This window comes from Papio anubis, chromosome 13 (assembly GCF_008728515.1).
Source record: "Papio anubis isolate 15944 chromosome 13, Panubis1.0, whole genome shotgun sequence".
NCBI classification, from domain to species: domain Eukaryota; kingdom Metazoa; phylum Chordata; class Mammalia; order Primates; family Cercopithecidae; genus Papio; species Papio anubis.
This window is the reverse complement of record NC_044988.1, coordinates 805,030-815,493: the sequence shown is the minus strand read 5'-3', so window position 1 is coordinate 815,493 and position 10,464 is coordinate 805,030. Positions and strand designations below refer to the sequence as shown.

The window sequence follows — 10,464 nt, the reverse complement described above, 5'->3', positions numbered from 1 at the left end:
TTGGAAATTGTGACATCAGAATAGGAGAAAAACTTTTGGGATTCATGGAGAACTGAAATGTTTATGAATATCAAGCAGAACAGAAATTAACTACATGGATTGAACTAATAGAAAACTAAAGTAATCTTTTTGACTTTTTGCTTACAACATTTCTCATCCTTTGTTTTGTTTCTTTAGAGTCAGAGAAACTTTTTTTGAGCTATTAACAGCTTTTAACAATTTAGTACACTTCTGTGAACAAAATTTAGAACATATTTGTTTCTGTCTACCTGATTTCTCCAGAATTTGGAAACCATTTGTGAATATTCTTAACTTATGGCAATATAGTTATTTGCATAAGTGCAATAAGAATATGTCTTCATTTATAACAGAACACAATTGGTGAAACTGGTTGTTTTACCTAGGCTTTGACTGGAATGATGTGCTTTCCTTTAAGGAATCAAACTTGACTTATGGAGCCAATAAAAGCCCCTTGGGAAAACAGGCCTCATAACTTGTCTACACAGCCCCTGTACAGGGTTCCTGACCTGTGGTAAGTAAATAATGTAACTTTCTGACAGGCCCAGGAGCCCCAAGTTTATCTTGGAACCTTAGAAGTAGAGAAATTCACCAACTCATAGGTATTTGATGGTACAAATCCATGGCTGGGCTTTAAAAAAGTCTTATCTGAGATTCCTTCTATGGAACAAAGTTCCATCAAAGGCAATTTAAAAGGCTATGTAAACAAATAATTATTCTTGCTCCACTGTATACAAATTGTCATTTCAAGTGTAATAAAGCAAATCAGTCCTACCATGATTTGGCTGTAGTAAAAATGGGAAACTGGAGAGAGAAAAATTATGTTTCAAAAACTATAGCACACCTGTTGTTACATTTGAGTCTTGCCTAATGCTTTCCAATTTTTATTATTTTCTATAGTTTGGGCCGAATTCTAATTTTCCTTGGCTATAAGTCTTCAAAATCATGTTTTCATTTTTTCCTTCTTTTACCCCCTATTTTTCCTAATTTGGAGTCACTGAAAATTAAGCTGCACTTTTGTAAAGCCCTGCAAACTGAAGCTAGACAACTTAAACTTCAGAAGAAAATAACAGCAACCTATTTACATACATAATCCACTTTCATGCCTACCTACTGATGTATGCACTTCAGAATCATATGGCCTGTACCCATTTTCCAAGCTTGTTCTTTTGTTTGTTGTTGTTTTCTTCCCTTTCCTCCCCCTATTTTCTCTTCATAAAACATAACATTTCACAACCTGGTAAAAATGAACTTTCCTAATAACTCGGGACCTACCCATCGAGGAATAAACCATGCTAGCCATCAGAGATCAGACAAAAGTTGAGACCAGAGACTCATTTTCTTCTAAAATTACTTCTACTAAATATTTCTAAAAAGAAAAGGGGGGAAATATGGAAGGAAAATAAATCTGGGGGCCCCAAGATCACTAAGGTAAAGGGAAAAGTCAAACTGGGAACTGCTTAGGGTAAACTTGCCTCCCATTCTATTCAAAGTCACCCCTCTGCTCACCGAAATAAATGTATATCTGATTGCCTCCTTTGGAGAGGGTCAACAGAAACTCAAAAGAATGCACCCATTTGTCTCTTATCTACCTATGACCTGGAAGCCCCCTCCCCACTTCAAGTTGTCCCACCTTTGCTTTGAGTCATCCTGCCTTTCCTGGACCAAAACAATATTTATCTTACATATGTTCACTGCTGTCTCATGTCTTCCTAAAATGTATAAAACCAAACTGTGTTCTGATCACCTTGGGCACATGTCATCAGGACCTCTGAGCCTGTGTTATGGGTGTGTGTCCTCAACCTTGGCAAAATAAACTTTCTTTTTTTTTTTTTTTGAGACGGAGTCTCGCTTTGTCACCTAGGCTGGAGTGCAGTGGCACGATCTCGGCTCACTGCAAGCTCTGCCTCCTGGGTTCACGCCATTCTCCTGCCTCAGCCTCCCCAGTAGCTGGGACTACAGGTGCCGCCACCTCGCCTGGCTAGTTTTTTGTATTTTTAGTGGAGGTGGGGTTTCACTGTGTTAGTCACCATGGTCTCGATCTCCTGACCTTGTGATCCGCCCACCTCGGCCTCCCAAAGTGTTGGGATTACAGGCGTGAGCCACTGTGCCCTGCTGGCAAAATAAACTTTCTAAATTAACTGAGACCTGTCGCAGATATTTGAGGTTTTTGCAATTATAAAGTCCAGAGTTAGGCAAGCCAGGTAACTCTCATGATTACTGGGGACCCAGGGTCCTCCTTTTTTTTTCTTTTTTCTTTTTCTTGTTTTCTTTCTTTTTTTTTTTTTGAGAGCGTTTTTTTTGTTAAGAGCGTTTCACTCTTGTTGCCCAGGCTGGAGTGCAATGGCGCGATCTTGCCTCACTGTAACCTCCGCCCCCCAGGTTCAAGTGATTCTCCTGCCTCAGCCTCCCAAGTACCTGGGATTACAGGCGTGCGCCACCATGCCTGGTTAATTTTGTATTTTTTTTAGTAGAGATGGGGTTTCTCCATGGTAGTCAGGCTGGTCTCAAACTTCTGACCTCAGGTAATCCACCCGCCTCAGCCTCCCAAAGTGCTGGGATTACAGGCATGAGCCACTGTGCCCAGCCCTTTTTTTTTTTTTTTTTCTCTGCCATCCTCATTCCATGACTATCATCCTTAAGAGTTGTTTACAGTCCAGGATGACTGGAACTTAAGCCCTTCAGCCCTTATTCTAACTAGGAAGCAGGAGAGAGGGGAAGAAGGCTAAATATCTCCTGGCCTCTGGTCTTTCCACCTTTTCTCTCTCACTGGCGACAGCTGAGTTGCTGGCCACCCCTAGTCAGAATGGAGTCTGGGGAAGGTGGTCCCTTTTATTGGGCACATTGCCATGCTAAATAAAAGCAGTGTTCTGATACTAACAAGGGGAGGAAGTGGTAAAATGAGATGAATAAAAACAATGTAATGAGTTTTTCATGAAATAAAACTTACTCAATTTAGAAGACTGCTCTTTGAGACTTTTTCCCTTCATCTTAAAGTTAAAAATACATTTCTTAAAAAATGAAATTATAATTATGGCAGACTTTTTTCTCCTAAGGTCTTTACTTGACCAAATAAAAAGTTGTTAACTCTGTTAACTTCTAATATTATGGACATTTTACTGGCCCCCTCCACTCCAAATCCAAAATTCTAGACGACAACTGCTTTCTTTTAACTCTAAAATACTTAGATCTGTGTCTTTCATACAGCCTAGCTTTGTGCTTTATGCTTGGTAGTGATTGTGTGCAGAACATGCCACTCCTAAATATGGCATGTTGACATTTGACAACGTGGCAGAAGCTGGAAGGTCACTCTCACCTTCTCTCCTCTCCTTTCTCCTGATGCAGGTGATAAAACCTTGGAACGATTTTCTGAACTTTCCATGAAGCAGGTCCTAAGACCCTCATGTAAGAAGTGCTGCCTATATCCACAGTACCTAAATCCACAGGAAAGGTACTTTCTTATCTCTGAAGACTGAAGGGTTACAGAGAAAAATCTGAACAAATACGCCTTGCTAAATTGCCCCCCAGTTTATTCCCATCTTTGTTCAACTATATCTCCTCACAACTGTCACTCTTCATGAAACCCGGCATAGAAACACACAAGTTTAACAGCTGCTCTGGGTCTTCCTTTCCTTAGGAAGGCTCCTATGTCATGGGAAACTTACATGTAACATCTACGCTTTGCTCTTGTTAATCTGTCTTTTATCATGGAGGCCTCGGCCATGAACCTAGGATGGGTACGGAAAAGCTATTTTTTGTTCCCTATAGTAGTCTCGCATTAGGTGTCTATTGATTAATTTATCAATTAAATTAGACTCAGTCAAAGCGCTGATGCCCAGTGACACAGTGAAGAGCTGCCACCTCCAGGTTCTTAGTCAGGGCTTGCTTTGCAGTGAGGGAGAGAAACTCACTGAAGTCAGCATAGGTAAAGGGGTGATTGTTGCAAGGATGTGGGGGAATCTTGTGGACCACTAAGAACAGAAAAAAATATATAGTCAGTTTACCTTAAAATTGGGCTTAAAAATAAAAAATAAGGAATGGAAGCTCCCCTCTCTCTCACAGGATAAATAATAGCCTTTCAACCTCATTTTGCTTTTCTCTGCCAGCCAACTTTCTTTGCTACTTACATTTTTTTCTTTCCCCCGTAACTCCAGTTGGCATGAGGGCTTTAGCTCCTGTTGTATAGAGGTGTTACAGTCTCTCAGTGTTGCAATTCCAAATTCCCCAGCAATAGTTTGATTGGTTCAGCTAGGGTCAGGCTACCATCCCTGGTTCAATTAGCTGTGGCTAGCAATGGAGGCTCTAGTACAAACATGTCCTCCTAGGTGCATTCTTTCAGCAGAGCCTAGGGAGTGAGCATGTCAGGGGTAGAAAGGGCAGATTCCCTGCAGCATTTATAATACATTTCCCTTTTCCATGAATTTCCATCCCTGTAGCCATCCCTTCCTTGGCCTATTCCCCTTCGGGGTGGCAGATCAAAGCCCTGCACTATTATCTGCTCCATTTCTTAAAGTGTTTCTGGCACAAAAAAAATTCTCATTGTTCTCTTCTCTAATTCAACTGACATTTCCTCAGTGGGAATGTTTTAATGGGAAAGTAATGTGGTGATGAGAGTGTAGAAGCCTCTGGGATCACCTCACCCTGTGCCCTATCTCCAAGTCATCAGCCCAGCCAGGAGCAAGAACACTGTAAGTACGAAGCCACTGTGAATGGAGGTGAAGTCAGGTTCCACCCTCCACTAGAAGAGATGGCTCTGTGCGTGAGTTCCTGTATCTGTGAAAGTCGAGTATTACCACTGTGGATTACATAAGATCACTGTGAGAATCAAAGGAAATAACCCAGGCTAAGGAGTTAGCCCAGTGCCTGGAGCTTCAACATGCATTATTCACAACTGAGGCACGAGAGGCAAATATCAAAGCCATGGACAAGATAGTGTTAAGGGCGTGATGGCACGTGCCTGTAATCCCAGCTACTCGCGAGGCTGAAGCACAAGAATCGCTTGAACCAGGGAGACGGAGGTTGCGGTGAACTGAGCTGAGATCATGCTACTGCGCTCCAGCCTGGGCCACCGAGTGAGACTCTGTCTCAGAAAAAAAATTTGAAAAAAGAAAGAAAGAAAAGATAATGTTAAATGTTGGGGTGCCAAATAAGGACTGGAAACCAGGTGGGTGGTGTCTGAACTAATTCTGGAAGTAGGAGTCTTGGTGCAATGGTTTCCACAACGTGGATTCTAAGACAGTTGATTCTGTTTGTTGAACTTTGAAGGAAGGTTTGATAATGTCAGGAACTTGGCAGCACTCAGCCAATTGTGTTGTTTTCCTCTAGAATGTAAAGATTTAATGTAAACAATGTAATAATTTTCACCTAAATAGGCCATTTTTCATTTTTGCTACATGATTTGTGATTGGGTTCTATACTCTGCAACCAAAACTGTGTCTCAGAATAACACATATGTGGGCCCGGTGACCCACGCCTGTAACTCCAACACTTTGGTGCCACTGAGGCGGTGACCCACGCCCGTAACTCCAACACTTTGGTGCCGCTGAGGCGGTGACCCATGCCCGTAACTCCAACACTTGGGTGCTGCTGAGGCGGTGACCCACGCCCGTAACTCCAACACTTGGGTGCCGCTGAGGCCATTGGATTGCTTGAGCGCAGAAGGTCGAGGTTGCAGGGAGCTGTGTTTGCACCACTGCACTTCAGCCTGGGTGAGAGTGAGACCCAGTCTCAAACAAATCAAACCCCATACACACACACACACACACACACACACACACACACACACACACCCCGGATCACCCATAATCAATTTTATGATTCAATTAAAAAGAGGGTTTGTATTGAAATATCTGTTTCTCAGGAAACTTTCCGGGCATTTTACAAAGTGAACATCTCATTATTGCTTAAAATATTATTAAGATAGTTCCATGTATATGAATGCCAGGCAAAATGAATCCCTATAAATTTAAGTTTGGATCTTTATGCTATGTATGCTTCCCATTTAGGTCTAAATGAGGCCTAAACATGGTGTCATGTCATATACTGCAAAGTTGGATGAGCCTAGCAATTCTTTATTAACCACTGAACTAAAAAGACAGAAAATTGGGATATGGCAAGACATCAATCATTAACAAACACTAAAAATGATTTTTCAGCAAATATGTAAAAGGATGTGGGTACCAAAACCGATAGTTTCTCTAAAGAAATACATACTTGACTTGCTTTCTTTGCTGGTAAATGCAGAACTTAAACACTAGCTCACTCTCGATTTGTTACCACAGAGGTGACTTTCTCATGGTCAAGGTGCCACGATGCGTGCCCCTCAGGCATGTATCTCCCTACCCAGGACTTGCTTTTGATTTATCCACGTCACACTATGCACACATCAGAAACGCATCGACCTCTCCGCTGTAAAACAGAATGAAATCACGTCACGTCTTTTGCAGCAACATGGATGGAGCTGGAGGCCATCATCCTAAGTGAGCAAACTCAGAAACAGAAAATCAAATACTGCATGTTCTCATAAGTGGGAGCTAAACGATAGGTATACATGCACATAAGAATGGGAATAACAAGACACTGGGGACTCCAAAAAGGGAAGGAGAGGGTGGGAGGGGGGTGAGGGATGAAAAATTACTTATTGGGTACAATGTTCAATAGTTGGGTGACAGGTACACCAGAAGCCTAATCCCCAACATTACACAATATACCTATGTAACAAACAAGCACATGTACCCGCCCCCGAATCTAAAATTAAAAAACAATCAAAAAGCACGGACTTCCTTAACTGGCAGGGAATAGTTTCAAGAATGGATTTAAACACCGAATTCCTTAATGCAGTTGCAGATTCTGCCAGTTTTGTCTCAACCTCTGGATCGGTTCCTTTTTGTAACTACCTTTAATTCTTAAAAAGATTGTTGCTACCGCTATGCTACATACTTATTGTATCACTTACAAATGTATAACCTCTGCAAATTAGTCTCTGAATTGAAAGTATTCATTGGTAAAATGGGTATTTCTTCACCATAGGAATAGTTGGAAGTGTTTAAATACTTGAGAGCTATTTTTATTACAAGCACACATAGCTTTGTGGTGGTGTTTTTTGAGACGGAGTCTCGCTTTGTTGCCCAGGCTGGAGTGCAGTAGTGCGATCTTGGCTTACTGCAACCTTCACCTCCTGGGTTCAAGCAATTCTCCTGCCTCAGCCTCCTAAGTAGCTGGGAGTACACACTAATTTTTGTATTTTTAGTAGAGACGGTTTTTTGCTATGTTGACCAGGCTGGTCTCAAACTCCTGACCACAGGTGATCCACCTGCCTCGGCCTCCCAAAATGCTGGGATTAGGGGTGTGAGCCACCCCACCCCACCTGTAGTGTGTTTTGAACGTATATGTGAAGTTGTAGTTTTTTGGTTTGTTTTGAGACAGAGTCTCCCTCTGTCGCCAGGCTGGAATGCAGTGGTGCGATCTCAGCGCTCACTGTACCACCGGGTTCCCGCCTATTCTCCTGCCTCAGCCTCCCGAGTAGCTGGGACTACAGGCTCACCACCACGCCTCGGGTTGTTTTTTGTGTTTTCAGTAGAGACGGGTTTTCACCGCGGCTGGCCAGGATGGTCTCATCTCCTGACCTCGCGGATCCTCCGCCTCGGGCCTCCCCAAAGTGCTGGGATTACAGGCGCGGGAGCCACCCCCAGCCTTTTTTTGAGACGGAGTTCGGCTTGCCGGGCCAGCTGGAGTGCAGTGGCCGGATCTCAGCTCACTGCAAGCCCGCCAGCCCCGGTTCCCCGCTTATCTCTCCTGCCCTCAGCCTCCCGAGAAGCTGGGACTACAGGTGCTCTGCACCACGCCTCGCTGTTTGTGCCAGTAGACGGGTTTCACCGTGTTAGCCAGGATGGTCTCGATCTCCTGACCTCGTGATCCGCCCGCCTCGGCCTCCCAAAGTGCTGGGATTACAGGCGTGAGCCACCGCGCCCGGCCCAAGCTGTAGTTTTATGATTATGATTTATGGTTATGAGGCATTGATTTAAGGCATTTTAAAGCTTAATTCGTCAGATTCTAGTTGAAAAGAGAATTCACCAAGACAAGCTAATGCCCATTGTCATAAACGGGAGTTTGGAGACAATTCTATTAGTATTTGTTTGGGTGGTTTAAGTGCAGCGTTGAACTGACTTGAACCCGACCACACACTGGATGGAACTGACGCGCGGCCGGGGAAATCATTAACTGAAGATGGCTTTTTTGTGGGTGTCGTTGAGAACGCAGTTAGACAATCTTTAGAGGTTTTACCCCGTTGACAAAAACTCAACTTTTCTTCCAAAGAAGTAATTTCCGTTTTATCTCCCCTACACTTTGAACAGACCATGGAAGAAGCCAGCGCCCCTTCTACGCGGGCGCTGCTCCCCGCGGGGCCACCTCGCGAGCCCGGGAACACCCGAGCGGTACCGACTCCGCGCACCCAGCGCCCGCCCCAGCCGGGCCCACTTCCGCCAGCGTCCCGGACGCGCCCGCCCCGCCCCACGGACCCGAGATTCGTCGGAATTTTCCCGCGAGGCCGCGGGAGCGCGCGGGGCCGCTCGCCAGGCCCCAGAATGCACCGCTCACACGTGTGCGCGCGCAGCCCCGCCGCCGAGCCACCGCGGGAAAATTCCAAAACCCTCAAAACAAAAAGCCAATCCGAGGCAAAGCCAAATTTTCAAGCCACAGGTCCCGGGCGGTGGCTTCCTTTCCGCCGCTGCCCAAACTGCTGAAGCAGCTCCCGCGAGGACCACCCGGTAAGCGGCAGGCCGCAGGAGGCGGCGAGGGCGGAGGCTTCCCCGCGGGTCTGGCCGACACGTCAGCGGCGGAGCGGGAGGAGGCGGCGAGGGGCGCGGGAAGGCTCGCGAGAGCGGGTGGGCGCGGCGGGCCTCGCGGTGGGCGAGAGGGGTTCCCGCCGGCGCAGGCTGAGGCCGGGGCTGAGGCTGAGGCGGGAGGTGGCGGGCGGTGCCAGCCCGCGGGGCGGGGCGGGGCCGGGGCGGGGCGAGCCGGGGCGGGAGCCGGCGCTGGGGTCGCGCGGAGGGAGCCCCCGGGGAGGCGGGAGCCGGGAGCGGCGTTTTGGTGGTTTTTGTTCGTTGAGCGCAGGCAGCTATGTCCTCTTCGAAGGACAGGAGCGAAGGTGAATTTCTCCGCCTCGGACCCGTGGCAGCCGTGAAAAGCTCGCCCGTTTGAGCCGGTCGCCCTCGACGGCGGGCCTCGTCCTCCCCGGCCCTCGCACCCCTGCCCCCCAGCCCGAGTCGCCGGGGCGCCGGGAGGGGCGCGGTGTTCCCCTCCCGCCTTCCGCCTTTCCTTCCCGGAGGGAGGCGGGTTCGCGGGGGCCAGTGTCTGCCCTTCGCTCTTTTTGTGGACGCCAGGCCACATCTCCTTCGAAGCCCGTGAGAGATTTTTCAGGTGCTGTTTGTTGGTTGGTTTTGCTCTTTTAAATTTTTTAGGTGGGTGCGTTTGCAACTACGAACCCTCTGTAATCTTGCGTGTCCGGTGCAGCGAATGGGGGAAAAGATTTGGAGTTTTGTAACATGGGAAATTGGGCACCAGAATCTTCAGGGAAGAGGCCAAGGAGTTTTCTAGCAAAGACCTGTATGTGCCTGGACTTTTGTTCTAATGTGAAACTTGGAACCCCCCCCGCCCCCCGGCACCTGGTTTTATTCTAACCTGTGCCCCGTTTAATGCATCTAAACTGTGATGTGATTTGACTTAGCATTTATCAAATGAGCAGAGCACTTTCGGGCCACCCAACTTCAGCTCTTTGTGGCTGTCAATCACTGTCAGTGATATGCCCTCAGACAGATCGTTTTCTTCTTACTCCCCTCAAGGGTTGTTACAAGCGATAGAATTCATACCATGTGTTGAGATCATTCATTACATAAGCTTAGATAGAAAACATGTTCATTGCGACTTTATACGTTAAACTTAAATTGGTGTTTCAATGTAATGTGCTGTACCAGAGTCACCTGGAAATAAGCACTCATATACATTATTCATACACAAGAAAGGCTGCATCAAAAAAGAATTTGTTTTCCTAGATATATCAGAGGTCTTTTTCAGCAGCTCACTACCCCCAGTAAAAGATCCTGCTTCTTGAGAATTGGACTAATTATACTTTGTATATTATACATTCGAATTTATTTTTGCTTTATCCGGTCATATTTTCTCTTGATTTCTTGAAAAACATTTACCAAGACCTCAGAAAAGACAAGCAGGCTCTATATTGGTATTTTTTGTTCTGTTCTCTAATAAAAAGCATTAACTTGATTGATTGGCTGGATGTGGAGGATGTGTTGCTGCCTGTATGTGCAACTGTGCATGTACATTTGAAAATAAATGGCACTTTTAACGAGTTCCATATTTCAGCTAGTAGTTCCAATAACAATTATACGAATTTCGTGTTTATGAAAACCAGCTACAGGGAGACCAGCC

General features: G+C 45.8%; 1 protein-coding gene across 10 annotated transcripts in view; it reads left to right on the top strand.

Annotated features, from left to right (window-relative positions):
- Positions 1-334: 334 nt before the first annotated feature.
- Positions 335-10,464, top strand: part of FANCC (FA complementation group C) — a 224,328-nt gene continuing 214,198 nt past the window's right edge. For 3 of the 10 annotated variants that reach the window (XM_003912008.5, XM_031654791.1, XM_021927883.2), the window contains exon 1: positions 8,606-8,786. The gene's annotated coding sequence lies outside the window, so the exon portion shown is untranslated. Of the gene's footprint in view, positions 533-3,348; positions 3,470-8,605; positions 8,787-9,047; positions 9,167-10,464 lie in introns of those variants that run through there. The other 7 variants (XM_031654793.1, XM_031654789.1, XM_031654797.1 and 4 more) reach the window with 5 other exon arrangements.